This window comes from Mizuhopecten yessoensis, unplaced genomic scaffold (genome assembly GCF_002113885.1).
Source record: "Mizuhopecten yessoensis strain PY_sf001 unplaced genomic scaffold, ASM211388v2 scaffold11179, whole genome shotgun sequence".
NCBI lineage: Eukaryota > Metazoa > Mollusca > Bivalvia > Pectinida > Pectinidae > Mizuhopecten > Mizuhopecten yessoensis.
The window spans coordinates 2582241-2600568 of NW_018408919.1; the positions used below are offsets into that span (position 1 = coordinate 2582241).

Sequence of the window (18328 nt, forward strand, 5' to 3'; positions counted from 1 at the left end):
ATTTAAAAGTATGCTTTAATCTCTGTAAAGTATTGAAAAAATATAATTATCAAGTATCTCAACACGTTCCTTATTGACACATATTCTACATGTACACGTAGTGGTTTTGCCATACAGTTTATTGTGTGTGATGGTTAATATGACTTCCTAAATGTTAGCGTTTGGAGACAGTGAAAGTGGGAAAGAGAGTATACATAGATTTATATTCATGGTCTAGAAAAAAAATGGCCAAAGACATTGAGTTGTTTAATGTAATAAATAAATTCACAAACGTTTCCTTTTTATATTCGCGTGTAGTTTGTCATTGCATATATGCACTTTATGTAAACATTTGAAAAGGGCTATTCGTCTCGTGAGTATTCCTTTTTACAGAAAGGTTTANACAGTTTATTGTGTGTGATGGTTAATATGACTTCCTAAATGTTAGCGTTTGGAGACAGTGAAAGTGGGAAAGAGAGTATACATAGATTTATATTCATGGTCTAGAAAAAAAATGGCCAAAGACATTGAGTTGTTTAATGTAATAAATAAATTCACAAACGTTTCCTTTTTATATTCGCGTGTAGTTTGTCATTGCATATATGCACTTTATGTAAACATTTGAAAAGGGATATTCGTCTCGTGAATATTCCTTTTTACAGAAAGGTTTGTCCCATTGTTGAGGGAGTGTTTAGCCCCGTACCACCTGTACCGGTCACGGGAGAAGGCTGTGATAAATTGTAAAAACTTGTGCCCCATCCTTTGTTTAATTTTATTGGCAACAAATTTATGTTAAAAGCTAAATAAATTTAAATTCTTAATATTGGCAAGTGTGCAATTAACTTCTGATGATGAATAATTACTGTTCAATAAGTTTGAATACGGAATTAGAAATCATATAACTTGGTTTCATAGTGCGGTAAGAAGTTGCAGTTGCCTGACGGCCCCTCTCTGAGGGCCCCTTTGTAAACCGTTTCATCTCGCTCGCACCACTTGTGTTTGCTGCCTAATCAGGTGACGTTATCGGCGCTATTTTTAGCCGGGCTTTCCCGAACAATTCAAGTGGTCAAACTGGACATTTGGAACGGACTATGAATATGGGGATAGCGAGGTAACATAAGTGGAAGTGCATACAATACATACATTCATTAAAAAAAACACGCCTTTTCACGTGATGTCCCTTTAAAAACAAAGAATTCTCAGTTGAGTTTGTGAGATGTGTTTAATGTCAGTCTTTCTCTTTGGTGTAAGATGCCATTATTGATGTTGACAACGTGGTTTCTTAATATGAGAAACGTATATAATTTTCATCTATGCATACGCACAATGAAAATGTCATAAACTATTGTATTACATTTGTAAACCGGGGGCAGTGGTGGCACAGTGGTTATACCCAGCATCTGACCGTCTACGATCACCAGCCCTCCGTCACTGGGTTGCGGGTTCGAGGCCTACGTGGGGCAATCGCCAGGTACTGGCCAAAACTTAACCCTTTCATCACTTTAGACCATAATGGACTCATTCATATTTTTAGAGTTTAGAGTTTACTAAAGTTACATAGGGTTGAAAGGGTTAAAGGTCGGTGGGTTTTTTTCTCTGGGTACTCCGGCTTTCCTCCACGCGCACCACCAAAACCTGGTACGTCCTTAAATGACTATAGATTTCAAGAGGACGTGAAACACAAACAAATAGTTTGAAACAGAAATCATTTGCATAATACATATACATACACGCAAATACAGCAAGTATATAAACTCTTATTTTACAAAATGAACGCGCCGTATATATACAGGCATCAGGTTCACAGTGTCTAGTACCTGGTGACAACGGTAGTTTTTATACTCCAAATATTTGTTACAAATTTCGTCCCGCTATATATGTAAATTGGTGTATATCAATCTGGGATGAAAACATGAAATATGATCGAGCTGACTTTGTGATTCAGGTGTCTAATTTTAGCAGCATGGGAAAATCTGAAATGTGCAGGTAGATGTTGTGACGTCACGTTTTCCCCCGGATGCTATATGGCCTCATGCTTTGTACTTTTCTTCATTTGCTAAACTGTGACTAGCATTTTTTTTACTTCCACGAAACTCAGCATGTGTTCATGGAATACGGTTACACGAACACTGTAACATTACCCTGCAACGCGGAAGTGGCATGGATCTTCACATGTACTCCTTATAGGAGTCGGGAGTTTTCTTCAGTGTGTTCTACTGAGAGAACATGGACCAACATGTATCTGGTGCCCCCACTGCAACACTTGATTAGAGACGTATATGTAATATATACGTCTCTGACTTGATGTATATATTTCTTTTATCTTTCCTGACTTTTTTCTTTCTTTCCTATCTACTGTACTTTCTCTTTTAGGCAGTGTCTTCTTAGGCAGCCGTTCGCATATTACCTAGGTTACCTAGGCTGTTGCATGGACTTCATACCACAAACTAACAAACAAATTATTCGACTTATCTACGTGTGCGAGGTGGTACACCTTTCGGCAGTTTCCGACAATGATCGGTTTTATTACCGAAGTCTGGCGGAAATTACCGAAATATAGAATTGGCGACGGTTATTGATTTTATTGTCATCGTTTTCGCTTTGTTTTAATTGAATATACTACATCATTTCGCTCTCACTGCCAGAGAAAAGATGAAAGATAGCAACAATACGTTTCTCTTCCGGCACTTTCGTGGTAAATTCTATAAACCATTATAACACTATACAGTGCTATATCATAGTTTCAATATCCTATTAAATGAGTTCAAATGAATTGCATTCTTTCGTAACAGAAACATCAGAAAAATAAATCAATCGACTAAAACACATTTTGTTAGACTTGTTGTCCACGATTAAGAATTAAGAATTTAACCAGACATCGAAACAGTCTACGGTGCCGGGGAAATGTAGACTCGGCTTATTAATACGGAACGGAGCGCGGAATGGAGCTTATACGAGGATAGATGGAATGCGGAATGGACTGACAGACACATCAATACTGAAAGGGTCAGGAAAATCCAACACTATCTTTACATTCTAGAAAGGGTACCGAACTAAAAAAAAGCAGCCATGCTATGGCGTCAATTCAAAAAAACTTTCGATTATTTTTTAAATACTGGCGTCAACGCATACAAAAACAGTTTGCAGAAATTGAAAAATATTCCATCCATGTACGTTTTTTTTTGTGAAAAGACCGTTTACGGCTGGCCCGTCCTGAAGTTGTTCTCTCTGATACTTTAATCCACAACCTGTCTATCTTCAGAATATATTTGTTTGTTTGTTTGTTTTTTAAGAATTCAAACGTTTTATTGCCCCAGACATTATCGATTCGGGAGTGTCAAAGTTGAGGCCATCAGCAATATTCAATGACAGCAATATTAGGTCTATTTCTGCGCTTCGTATTTTCGTTGGCATGGGTTTGAGAAAACAGCAAGACAAAATATATAGTATGGAATGTTAGGAGCCAGGTGAGCGTAAGATATACAACCACATCCACAGATGGCGTATTACACCTGAGGTATATATAGGCTGATAGTTAAACTTAGAAACGGGTTTTATCGGTAAAGTTTAATTCTCCTCCCGACCCCTAACGGACCCATTAATCACCCAGCCCCCGACAAAGACCCTCCTAGGTGTCTGGTTTGTCCTTGAAGTCACCTGGATGAACTTCGATACTAACTTTAAACAATTTAATGAGTTACAAATTAGCTGTCACAGACACTTCGAATACTTAGCATATAATGTGTTTTACAAAGTGAAGACCAAACCTCCTCTGTGAACTGAATATTGACTCCGGCGAAGCCAGCCTACGTGGGAATTTGATGAGGGAACATCAGATTCCCCGGTAAGGCCATAATTATCTACCCGAATATATACGGTTAAAAAGGAAACCCCCTTGACATAACGCATACATCGAGAGTACCCCAGCTGCAAAGACGCAATGCTAGGACTTTGAGGATAACCTGCCATGAAGAAACATGATACATTCTTGTGTGTTTGTAATTTAGCAAGTCTTGTCCATACGAAGCTAGAATTAAAATAATTTTCATTTAATTAAGAAAACCGAAGCTGTCAAGATGGTTTTGTATTTTTTGAATTTATGTGTGTGTTAATGTCGCTGTATCACTGATAACGGGGACGTGATGAAAAGCTATAAAACTAGGGCACCGCGGGTCAGGGGACCGCAGCGGTTTGCTATCCCAGCCCCTTCAACGGACCGTGCTAGACAGGCTCCTGCTCCAGGCTAGAAGGGTACCGGAATGGTTTGGCTTGGTCTGTTTGTGTTTTACGTCTTATTAAAAGCTATGGTCATTTAAGGACGTGCCAGGTTTTACGTGGTGGAGGAAAGCCGGAGTTCCTGGAGAAAAACCGCCGACCTGCGGTCAGTACATGTACCTGGCGACTGCACCATGTATGACTCGAACCCGCGACCCAGTGGTGGAGGGCTGTTGGTAGCAGAATACCACCGCGGCTCCCACCGGAAACTGAGCGTGCGGCTGCAACCATATGGGGACAAGATAAACTTTATTTATTTTACAGCAAATACGGAACCAGTTATTCCTCCTTATGTTGATCACTCTTGTTGACCCGGATGGAAGCGCACAGAGGGTTTCTATGTGGAATGAAATCGGAGTACCCATGTTGTAGGGCAGGTGACTCCATACTTTTTCAAGTCCGATCAGGGATTCGAACCCCGGCCGTCTTGGTGAATGGCGATTGCGCAATCAACCGCGGTATCAGACCATCCGAGCTACTATCTTAAATGGGGAGATGATCACGGATTGAACGTGCAGCTAGACTTGTGTTCCTATATCGAGACGTACAAGTGTTAGAAAATAAATGGTTATCCGTACGCAAGAATTTTTTTTTATGCAATGATCACATGTTAAATCAAAGTCGTTGCATGTCAGAAACCATTCGAAAGACACACGCGTGCGTGCCGTTCGTATATTCGTGTATATCGTGATTTGTCCTACAGTATAAATTGCTTCCGATACGTCGGGAAACAATGAAAATGTATGCTACCATTATGTCAACAAACCAGGCCATTAAACGTCCGGACTTTGCAGCTCAGACAGTGACCACTAAGGGTAATGTCTGCCCCTCACGATTGTCCCCTTATGTTACTCCTGACCCTCCACCCCTCATCTGCTAATGTCCACTTACCAAACGACCCCTCCACCCTTACACCATGCAGCACCACTTCCTGTCTCCTAATTATGACATGTTCCTTTCAATTATCTTTGATTCTCGCATGAACATTACGAATCATATCCTTTCCGATTTCCGTCCGAAATGTGGACTATGGAAATAACCGTGAATGCACGGAAGCATCAATCGACAGATAGACATATAACTTTGTCCAAAAAGACACAGACTCCTACAGGTTGTGTTTTGGGGAAGAATTTATTTGATTATCGATTTTTTTATATGATAAAGAACAGTTCTTTGTGTTAAATTAACTACTAGTGATAAATCAAATATCCAAGGCGTCGTTTCTCACATTGAAAATGTAATAAAGAGAGTGAGGTAGCAATTCTAATTTCTAAATAATGGGTTTCTTAAAACTGTAGCACAGAAAAAAGTTTGACATCTCAGAACCTGGTAAACATTTTGTGTTTCTAAGAATACGATCTATGATATCGATTTAAAGGGGTTTATGGTGAATTTATGTACAAAAGAAACACCACAAACCATTTATTGAGTAATCCAAAATGAAGACAGAAAATACTTCGGAGGTGTTTCTTATATTAATCATCTTTGTCTGGTCGGATGGAAGCAAGCAAGGGGTCTTAACTCATTCACCCCTGAAATTTCATAATGAACTATTCCAACCTTTGGATTGGAAGAGTTCAGATGTGTTTCAGGGGTGAATGAGTTAATGTGATTGTAAACTAGACGTCTCGGAAAAAACCACGTTACTTGGTACCTTTTCATGTCCGATCGGGGAGTGGAACCCCAGCCGTCTTTGTGAAAGACGAACGCGCTATCCACTACGCCGTTCGACAACCCTCATAATTTATATACAAATGTATAGCGTTTCATCTACAACAGTGTATTTTGAGGTGTTTTTTTAAGTCTCGTAACAGTGACTTTGATATATACGTAAGCAATTGGGAACGGGTTTCCGCCGCCTCAGAGTAGATCAAACGAAACTCTCGAGGTGACATATACTGATTTTATCGGTTGAAAGTTTTTTTAGGAGAAAACCATCCCTCTAATGACAGCTTGTTGGTCTTTGAAATTGTGTGATAAAATTATGCCAACACCTCTGAAACCTTCCCACAAGAATACACGAAGTCCACTTTGAAAATTACTCAGAAAATTCATATACTAAAATTTAAAAAAAAACGGGTATCGGAGGAGAATGGGCTGAAAAGCGATTATATCAATAACCCGCTACAACACATGTACTCTAAAGTTCTTTTAGAATCTTAGCCTTAATTTGTTTTTCGCGTATAGATAGCCATTTCGATTTAAAGTCTGTGATACTTATTGGGTTGTTTTCACTTAACAGTCTCGCAACAGAAAATTCCCATCACTTTAATCGATCTATACTTGTTTCAGGAGGAAAATAGAATGTTGTCTAACGGACGCGCCGGTTTCTGCCTGCACTAGATCATTCTATGTTACAAGTAATCTGTATTCATACAAGTTAACTCCAAATTCGTACGAGTTAATTTACACGTACGTTCCAACCTTTCTGTTCCATGTATAGGTTTACTTTTAACTGTTTTCATCAAGTATGGCGGACTGTTTGAAACTTTTACAAATAGCTTTCTGCGTTAACATCGCATTTAAATGTAAATACGGTATACTCGCAGGGCTGGTTATTGCCTGATACTCAGATAAAACCAAATTGATATTTGTCTTCCTATGATGCTGTTCGGATTTACAACGTTCGTGCAGAATAAATGAAGGAGCGCGGCGTCTTAAACGTGTTGTTAGCGGCGCATTATTATCGAGATGGGGAAAATACAAGATCTGAAAACCTATTGGAAACCCGGTACTATCAGAAAATGTTCAAATAAAACAGGTGAGATTAAATCAACTCGCGTTTGAAGTGATAAAACTCTGCATATGTAATGTTATGTACTAAGTACACAATGCATATAATTAACTTGCGTTACAGCAGGGACGTATAATGGTTACAGTCTATGGAGAATATCAAGACAAAAATCTTCAGAATCTCAGGTTCAAACTAAACAGCCCAGATTTCTTCGTGTGATTTGATCACGCGGACTTGACAGCGATAGCGAGAATGTAAGCTTGTTTAATGGACTGACAAAATACTTGCATACAACATGAATGAAACGGAAAAAAAACATCTTTGACGTAATTGTGTAGTAATTTGAATAAAGGTCATCGTTCCTGATCAGGTTTCCGGAACATCAACGAGGTGCGTATATTGATATTTACGAGAAACGTTCCACGTCAACGTGCGTCTCGAAGCGCGAGTAATACTGTATAACGTACAAAACGGGCGTAGATACACCTCTCCGGACACTTCAGACCGTCGCGCACTGCGAGGTGTTGTTTATACATGCGAAATATTGAAACGAACTCCAATCCATTGTCCCCATCAAAGCGAGCTCCGTTTGCGATAATAGTTCGAGGAGAGAGAAAAGTCTATATAGATTTATATCGCCTCATAAAGAGTTTAGTAAGGTGCCGCTGTATTGAAATGGCCGCAATGAAGAAGGCATACTTCCGTTTATCGCGTACATAAATCTCGGAACATATACAAACGCATTGTCTACCATGATTTACTACCGCTTCAATATCACCCAAACGCTTTTAGTCTGACGAGAAACACATGTTTCACAATGAACATCTATTCAGACGCGAACATGATCAGAGACGTATATAACTACTGTACTTTCATACTTTTTTGGTTTAATATCATTTTGATTTGATATTCAAGTTCTGGAATGAATTTGTTAGTGATAGAAAAAATAAATAGAAAAAAAATGCCCTAAAAGATTTCCAACTCCTTGCTCCGAAAGAAACTCATCGTTGTTTTTTTTTACAAAATAAGATGTCGCTGTTTTGAAGTGACCGTATTTGACCGTATTTACGTCAGAAAGCAGACTACCGTATATCACGTACTATGGGACAAAAAGAAATTCATTTCCGGATTCATTTGTCCATTTTTGAAATGGCGCGTACCGATCATATTTGCATGGTGTATTTACAATTGGATCTTCTTAAACCTGTAGACAGGGTCGTTCAAACATTCTGGGCTTTCCGCACAAAAACCGCAAGATTAAGTGTCTTGATAACTTCAATATCAACAGCAATTCACGCCTATTTGGCTAGTGGGTCTGGACTTATCACCTTTGGACATTTCGAGTCGGAGACATTTCACAGGCTTAACGTTATTGCTGTTAATTAAATAACTGGACAGTTCGGACTGACCCACACAAAAATAATAAAAATTCCTCTGGTATTTTAGTTAAGGATCTGGATTAGGCAGAAGATCAGAAGACGGAAATACGAGCGATTGTCCGTCCTACAAGCCAGTGAGTTTTATGGGTGAGTAAGTACCTCGTAAATTTACCTGGCTGAATTATCGTTGTCCAGTCATATAAGTGACCACCGGCTATTAGTGACGAGACTAGCTACTGGTTGGTGCCGACAAGTGACCACCATCACGAACGTCGTCATTCAGATGGACAGTTTATTTACTTGTAAGTTTTAACAGGCCATCGTCATGATAAGGTCAAACAGGCGCAGAACAACGAGGTCGAAATGAGAAGGTAGGCGTGAAAAATATGAAACACAAAAATAAAAATGAAAAGCTTTATAGAGGAAAAAAATATTAAATTGATTCGGATGGCCATTGCATTGCTATAAACCAATGCGGACGCAAAACTACGTAGCACCCATGGACCTCCTCGCTAAAATGTGACGAGGCAGTACAAAATCCCATCCAGTCACATTACGCTGTCCAAAACGTGGAAAGATGGTACAGCTAGTGGTTAACACGATTCAACATAAGTCGCCTTATAAAATCATGCAATGGTGTATGAAAAGGTCATTAACACCATGAACACGCAGTTGATCCATATAAGGGGAAACATAAAGCACAATAATATCATGATGTTCGTTGTAAAAATCATGAATGGGGATGCTGAATCTAGGACACGAATAATAGGGAGATGGAGGATGGTGGGAGTTTGTTGGTAATGGCAACGATGTAATTAAGGGGCTATGGAAAAGGGAAATAAAACATGGCGGAGGGTTAGGACAGGTTTGGAAATAAGGGATCTGGATATGATGTTTGAGGAGACGATGAAGGGACGGAAGGGTAAGATAAGATTGGGAGAAGATGGGAGGGTATGGGAAAAGGTGGTTGTACTTTTTTGTTGTTGTGTTTATTTTATTATTGTTATTTTGCCCTCCGCCCCCCCTCCCCCACCCCCCAGGAAAAAAACCCACCCAATAACACGGGGATGCAAAGCGACTACCGACTTGTCTTACATCCGCGACAGATTTAAGTGTTCAGACGATGTAATATATACCCCTCCCAATCTCGTATCAATTTGTTGCCAACGCACCAAGCAACCTTATACCATCAATCCTATTTTGTTATCGAGGAAAATATCTCTCAAATGGATGTTTTCTACTGAGTGAAACGAAATCACCATACATACAGATTAATGTGCTCCGGTGACATCATAGATCTAGCGTTTCCATTTCAACTTGTGCTATATATACTGCATCGTATTTGAGTTAGGACGTGTCTGCTGTTTGATTCTTCACAAATGGCGATGTTCTAACCCTAAACATGAAATATGGAGAGAGAAAAAAGAAAGAAAACCGAACAAATGGCATCGTAAACGAATAATGTCAACTCAGTGAAATTCGTCTCCGTAACTCGAGTTTAAATTCATGCACTGTGGCAGTGTTGATCCCTGACTAAGCATCCCAAGAGATAATAGTATTTATGATAACATGATAGGAAGAATAATAAAATACATCTGTCCATACACATAGGTAATATAGTTACAACAAAGATGTGCATGTTTCGCAGTTACAAAAATTCAGGCCCCAGTTGACCAACGTTTGGTTTGAATAGCCAGTTGTTAGTAAAAAAATAAAATATGAATACGACAAAATCGAGAACATCCTAAATCATTTCATTGCTTTAGAATTATTAAGACAGAGTAGATTGGGGTGTTTTGAGGTTTTATTTTGCTTTGAAAGCCCCCGTTTTTTAGTGGCAATAATTTGAATTTTCAACTAACCGCTTTTTCAAGCTAACCAATCTTTGATCAACCGGCCGCGGGGACAGAAAGCTATTATAGTGGAAGCGATAATACATGTTTATTTCGGACACAGGGGTAAGAAGACACAATGTATTTGGTAACAACGAGGAATCGAGTCAACATTTGCTGATAATTGTAATATCACATCATTCATAAATTGTGTGGTGCCCCTGCGTGTTATGAATCCTTCAGGACCCCGTACCAGTCCACTGACAAAAACGGTAGCTATGGATTGGAAATCTTCTTTATCAAGATTAGTTAAGTATTGAACTGCTTTCAGTTGGCATTCAAAGGCAATATGAATGCCAACTGGACAAAGACAAATTCAATAAAGCGCGCAAATAATAACCATTTTTGGAATCTGTTCATCTCATAGAAAATTCAATTACACTTATGAATTATTATTCGGCATTAAAGACATATTCAATATAGCGCGCAAATAATAACCATTTTTGGAATCTGTTCATCTCATAGAAAATTCAAATACACTTATGAATTATTATTCGGCATTTAGTTCAAATAATTTAAGTATCGTGCATGTTTTTTCAATGAATAGAATAGCCATCGCCCAGTGAGGGTCAGGGGTATCCACCGTAACAATTATGCCATCAAAATAATGATGACGTCAACAATAGGTCCATGGCATTCATAGCCTTGATTAATGCCAACTGTATTTGGTAGGGTTATATAGTGGCATTGCCATGCGATGGTAAATATAAAAGCTTTTATAATACATTTCTAAAAAGAGACCTTTGTTAACTTTTAATATTTTTTTTAAAAAGATGAAAACATCTTTTAAAACACCAACAACGGGACCAAATTCGAACACTGAATCTCCGATCACAACTCCGTCCCTCTAGCCAACTGAACTTATCCATATTGAAATCAAAGGTGTGTTACTGTGTGTTACTGTGCGTATGAAAAACTAAGTGAATGTATCCTGTGTTATGACTGCAGTTGGGCAGGGATCCTTAAACATGACGTTTAGACGAAGTTTACAAGTAATGAAATCTGTCAATATCTTTGAAAACGCTTCAAATTTGGTATATAAACTGTTATCTCTGTTTTAAAAACACTTCCTGTTGTCACTACAGTCAAATAAAACTATACTGTTGGGGGTTTTAACGTATCATAAGATCTTACTCGTTAATCGCGAGGTTAACGATAATCACAATGTCCCTCTGTTCTTTGGGAAACAACGACTCAAGATAGCTATTTGTGTTTCAAAAACAGAAATGGAATTTGGAACCATTGTTTTCAAAATCTATAGAAAAACGTCTGCTTGCGTGACAATCCTCTTCAGAACGGACTAGGTTATACATTATAGGTTTAGACTAACTATACAAGGAACTGGAATATAATAGTATATCTATTGACAGTTGTACGTATACATTTTGAATGCTCGCGTGCTGAAACACATTTAGTACTGCCTAATTTACCAGATGACACAATTCGTGTAAAATGAGACAACTTCTGAAAAAAACAAAATGAAACTGGAAGCAAAATTGCTTGAGTTGCGATTCAAACTGATGCTCATCAGAAAATAGAGGCAAGACTATTCAATGTTTTAGCAAAAACAAAAAGAAATTCATTATTTCGAAATTTCTAATTAAAATACGGAAAAGCTGCGTGCTGTCTTGCACTTCAACTGTTCTACAAAGCTTTGCTATGATTGTCAAATCGTGGCTAGAACAATTGCGTCCAAAGTTATATCCTAATGGTTAAAATGCAAAGCTAACCGAAATCGTTAAAGCAGATTACAATAAACTTTAAAAAATAATATAATTGAATCATTTTGACAATTTGATTTGACGACATCTTAAGGTCAAAGCTTTCAGCATCTTGGTCAGTTTTCTAAAGAATTCTTCGTTACAGAATGTGATACCACTGTCCTTAATAGATCCGTGACGTCATTGTAAATAACGCGACTATAAATAGCAACAACGACAACGAATCGGGTTTCAGTGCTGCTATAGTTAGAAGTTATATCAAGAGTGTTTTCACTACTTTTTACCCTTTTCACGAGGAGATTTATTTATCAGAGCATAACTGCAGCTACTTTTGCAGTTATTTTGCAGTGTATGAAAATATACCCTGAGCACTACTGCTGCAGTTGTGGAACTACGCGCTCGGAAAATAGTTCTTTAAAAACCTTTATTTTACACATTCCCTGGCACTTCAAACATCAATCGGATCTTATTTTATATGATCATTATCTTTATTTCAAATATTATATATTTTCCTAAAATTTTAAAAACAAATGAAGCAGATATGATNGGGATTGGGGGGAGGATCAGCGCATGACGTCAGCAGCTCTACCTCTATTGCTATCCTAGTTCCTGATCTCGCAGATAACATCGTCAGGAGACAGTTATACCAGTAGGTTTGCAACATCCATCAAGGTTATTACTACATTGTCATTCACCCAATAACCATCCTTCCCGCACATTTTACATGTACTAGTGTGGTGTCACCAACGGCAGATGTGGGCGGAGTTAACCAATGTTTTATGCAAATTTCAGAGCGTTACATTTATATTGAATCGATCAACCGCCAATAAGTATCTGAAAGAATAAAATTTGTGTCTGCTGGTCAAACACAAGTATAAGATCCATTCACAGAAAAGGACTGTAAATAAAGAGAACATTTTTCTGTTTTTGTCAGGTTATGAGTTTATGCCACACCAGTACAGCACGGGTTTTTATCAAATATGACACCGCCATGGACATGGACACGAATGTAAGATTCTTTATATCAAATCACATCAATTATAAATAGGTGCAATCAGTTATTTGTTATCAGCTGAAATATAGGACTAAACCAAAGTACTCCGATCATAGTATCGTCGTTCCGCGCAGTGCAACGTAGTTCCAGATTTAATGAACACGTTTTTAATTCAGTGATTATTATAATGACGAAATAAACATTTTATATTAATTTTATAACAACACCATTAAAATGTATCAGAAAAAAATGCAACACCTTAAGTAAATATAAGTGGTGCCTGTAGTTGTGTCACACCATATTTACGACTCCGTTATGTGATATATTCTATGGGTAAGTAGCAGTTCTTAAAAAAATAATTTTACGACATACGCAAACTAGCGCCCTGGATATCACATTTTCCTTTTTTCAATCAATCTAGTTAATTGTTGTCTTAATTCTTAACTAACAATTACATATGCAGGTTTAAAGTATATTTTAAGCAAAAAAATCAATAAAAATAATCCTTCTCATTTTCAATGACATTACAGATTGTGCAAAGCCTCCGTTCCCTTGGGATATTTCCATGCAGCCATTAGCGATTTCCGAATCACGAATAAAAAAAACCTATATATTTTAACGATTTATGCCTGACATATGTACATTTCGAACATTTCTACAATACACGTGGGAGTCCAGTAACTCTTATTTAAGAGATATAGAAAGAATATGTAGCGAGTATAAAAGACAAATACAGCTTAAATAATTAGGATAGAAGGTCAGGCTTTTTGATGTCGATGACAAAACAGTCACGTACATTTAAAAATTACCATTTGGAAATAAAGGTCAAAACGGAAAGTTAAGATCCTCTATTAAAATTATAAATCGTGAAACAGAGATTCTGGGGCAGCATACTATACTTAGCATACTAAGCTGATGTTAGTACAAATGTATATCGAGTTCTTGAAGTTAATGTTACTTAGAGAACTAAGCGTGCTTCCGGCGGAAGTTATACAGAAATTTACCGGAGGTACTTATGAAGCAGTCATTATGCTCTAACTAAATATTCTATGCTTACGTCAAATATCTTGTTCCGGTAATAACTAAATCATTTTTTTAGTGATTCTGAGGACATTTGGAGAGACTTGATGCTATGTGCAATGTCTATCACTTGTATGAAATCCCAGGAGTCTGCTCTCATTCTACAATGTACACATCTCCTCAGCATCAGATCGGCTCTATCACAAGGAGGCAAATACACCAACATACCAAGTATCCGGCACACATACACACATGCGCGCATACACAACAGACATTGAGGCACGTCCTTAAATGACCTTAGCTGTTTGCAGGACGTTAAACCATACACAACCAACCAATTACATATATTCTCCACAGACATGTGTGCACCAAGTGTTAGAAATCTAGTGGTCACGCTCTCAAAATTCCTGTCGTCTCTAGTTGTTTATCGAAAGCGGAGCCGTTGTTTCCCTTTAATCTGCAAAGATGTAACTTCTTATCTTTCTCAAAATCGCTTTTAATTTATATTTGATTTACATTGTAATTCCGGTTGGCATTACATATATGCATTGTACTGGTAACGCAACGTCCGTAATTTTACATTGCCAAGACTTTACATACGTGTCATAACACTTGTTTTTGTTTCCTTTTCCATTCTATAAAATGCACAACTTGTATTTCACTGTATTTGAATAAAACCAAGCTTAATTAAACCAAATGAAAAAACGCTAGTCGCTATTGGGGAAAATATGGCTTTAATTATTGTCAGTTCGTTTTTGTATGTTAAAATTCTCTACGAAATAGTTTCATTTCGTATAGCAATGTTTTTGAGCAGCTATCATATAACTAACGGAGCCAGCAGACATAAAGATATTTGAGAAACGTCAAGACAGCTAGGCCCAGACACACCCAAGTCTCCGCCACAGTAGGAAACCAAAAACAATTTCTCCGAGATAATTAGTACCTGCTTACTAAACCATCATCGTCAAACTTACTTTCAAAAAACGTCAGACAAGCTTCGTCATAACTATCACAAAACACCATAATACAAACTAGTAAAGACTTCGACACCTTCCCAACAACGGGAAAATATGTCACATGTTAGGTTCCGAAATGTGGCGCAATATGTATATATACTAACTTGGTAAACTAGACGAATGGTTCACGTTATGCCGACTGTCATAGGAAAAGCCATGGAGTTTCGGCAGGCTCGGCCATTATACCATGTTACCACTGACAATTTTACTAGCGTTGACATACTCTTCAGTCGCTTTAAGTAGATTTAGAGCGAGATGGCCAAGTTTTATCCTCCTCCAAACGAGACCTATAGTTATCGTGCGTTGCTAATGCTGGTATACAGCTCGCCAGATAGCCATATAACAGAATATCACGAACGGGTTACGTCACTTACTCACCTCCGACCCAGGGGACAGCAACGACGTATTCGTGGTCCTGCACGGAGAAACCGTCCACACAGATCCCCAAACGTATTGTAAATAACAAAACCTGGCCTATTTAAATCCCGTTTTTGTTGGTACGAGCTTTTACCTACCGTACCGTATACACTGTATAGAAATTATACTTCTCCGGACGTTGGTTTAATTATCGCTCGATTCTTACTCGTGTTTGCGTGTGTTGGAGAATGTATTTGATTGGTATATACATGTGAATTATTTCTACTTTTGAAAACAAACATAGCGTTATTAATTTCGATTGATTTCGCTGATGCATGTCATTGCCGCAATGCTCATTATAAGCCCTGGACGCTGGGGCCCATGTTTGAGCAGCCAAAATATCAATACATTCAACCCCGGATAGGAAATCAATCTCGAACCACCGGTCGTACTGTCAAATGTCTTTCTTTGATATGAGCAACATTTTGTGTTTTTATTTGTTGAAGAAGAATACCTACACGGCTCCTCAAAGGTAAAAGAAGTTCGATAACAAGATTTGACGTAGTTCTGTTGGACAAGAGTAAACAAACGGGGAGCATAGGACAAAACAATTCTATAATTAGTTACAATCCCGGGAGGAGGGGCAGTCACGCCCACTCCTCTAGAAACCGTAGGGAAAGGCGATGATGCTATGAAATTAGACTCAACCCTCTATAACAGAACTTTGTCACGTGATATTTTGAATTAATCAAAACGTGTATCGTTGATATAATAAGCTGTAAGCACACACCTATACGCTTCTACAAGTGAACCAGCGATATTTAACAATGCTAAACCCATATTGCGTTGGTCTATATTCTTTAGCGTGAATACAATTAACAAGCATTCAAAAATGAACTTACAGGTCCAGTATTTGCGGGTCTATAATGTTATAGAAAAGAATTGAATAAGGAAAGTGGTTTTAAGTATCAGGTGCTAGTCTAATGTGAGGGAAACCTTCGGTAAATCGTGCAGCCTTTTAGCGTACGCTTTCTTCAAGTATTGAGTCTATGAAGCAACCGTTTGAAGTCTGAGTTAGTTTTCCACTTTGTGATATTTTTACCTTTGATTTCCTGTCACCTGTATGATAGCATTACTCACCTGAAGTCTTCCGATTTCTGCCTGATGCTCCGATTTTACAGGTGAGAAGTTGTAGAGAATGATTCCCCTGGAAGCATCACTTGCATCTGACCTCTGGTCAGTGTCTAGTGTCCGGAGGGTGGGGTCGCCGGGTGCTCGGGCTTACTACCTCACACGTTCCATCTGTTATAACGCAAGTTGAGTGACCAACGGTCAAGCCTCATGCTGAGTGGCATAGATAACCATAAAACACAAACTACGACGACGCAGCGGCTAATTAGCAGGGATTATTTGCATTAAATTTTAAGTTTATCACAAACGGCGTCCATATTGCCCCGATAACGTGTTTGTATAGCTAATTGGCTAAGCAGGTTTCATTAAAACTAACAATTACACCGCGTTATGGTCGCCTGCCAGTCATTGTTGAGATTATCACTCTCCCATAAAACGTCCAGTTAATGAAGTTTGACGACATCGGACGGTGTCAGAGCTCAAACATCTTAAAATGAAGTAGACAATTGCAGGCCAAGGTCTCGTTCCGTATGAAGTGGTCAAGTACGGCCAAGTTTTTGGTCAAGTATTCGATTTATCACTCCAAATTGCTGTTACGTTCACATACAGCCAAACTCGAACATGTGTTACCAATCGAGCTAATCTACACAGCGAATTTTGTTCTATGTATCACTATACTAGATGGACACCTCATGAGAATGATCTGTTGCGGCGATGATCATCGGAGTGGTTATCACACAGCGCTATGTCGCGCGGTCTGTTTGTTTTCGCTGTCTAACACGTTTCTCGTAACATCGTTTCTTTACTCCAACCGGCTCATTACTCGTGCTTGCTTCAATTAGCAACTCAATCAACAAAGAGCCCTCCCTAGCACTGGTAGATTCTGTCCTATTTTCTTGTCGATTTCCGATCCTTGTGAGAGAGAATACCGTTGCTGGCTCACCAGCGCAGTACTGATACCCCGCAGCTAGACCGTATGTAAGTATGTGACTATACTGTCACATGCGTGCTGTGGAAACTGACACCGTTATTTTTCGGCAATGTTTTATAGACACATAGCAAGCGCTATGTTAGAGTTTTTTCGTCGATTCGGGTACTGTTTCATATCTTTGTTCGGGTTACGCTCAGCCCCTGTGTGTTGTCACGAGCTACATCAGTACACCTCCCATTGATCTGACAGACCTATCGCATCAGTTTCTCCAGGACGGTAATTGATTACTCAAACATTCGGACAAAAAACGCTAATTCGAGTAATTGTTGTTGGCTAATTGATTGATGTTGTTTTTGTGTGTCCAGCTGCCGAAACTATGCTAGGTATTCTTGCGTCTGTTTTAGGCAGGTTTCGTGTTTCCGTTTCGTCCACATTTGTCATAATTTCAAGGACAAAAATATACGACCGACTGTCGATGCAATTGCTCCATAGTCGGAGAATAATAGGATATATGACACCATTGATTTTTACATTTTTTAAGGATTTGGCCGTATTTTGAACAATTGCTATTTATTATGACGACAGTGCAGTGACAAGTGAGATATCGCCATGTTGACTATTATGTGTAACTACGTATACGGGCCTCAGCATGATGTTTTATTACATACACTAGTTGTTTTGATGTATTTCTATGCAAAAAAGGGAATCTTTTTTTAAATTCCTTTAAAATTGTCTATAAATGAAATCTATGAAGAAAATGTACCCATAAACGACTGTTCCCATGACAAGTCCATAAACGACCGCAGTTAACATTTTGAATTTCGAGTTTATCAAATTGCTTGTCTCCCTCAACACCAGTCAATAACTGTGAATTGTTCTTTATAGCCTACCCTCAATCA

At 38.4% G+C, this 18328-nt stretch overlaps 1 protein-coding gene across 2 annotated transcripts in view; it reads right to left on the minus strand.

Annotated features, from left to right (window-relative positions):
* The window catches only part of LOC110440340 (protocadherin alpha-11-like), a 63451-nt gene extending 45973 nt beyond the window's left edge, over positions 1-17478 (minus strand). Inside the window, exon 1 of one of the 2 annotated variants that reach the window (XM_021483349.1) lies at positions 16508-17478. The gene's annotated coding sequence lies outside the window, so the exon portion shown is untranslated. Of the gene's footprint in view, positions 1-15388; positions 15435-16507 lie in introns of those variants that run through there. The other variant, XM_021483351.1, reaches the window with a different exon arrangement.
* Positions 17479-18328: the final 850 nt, after the last annotated feature.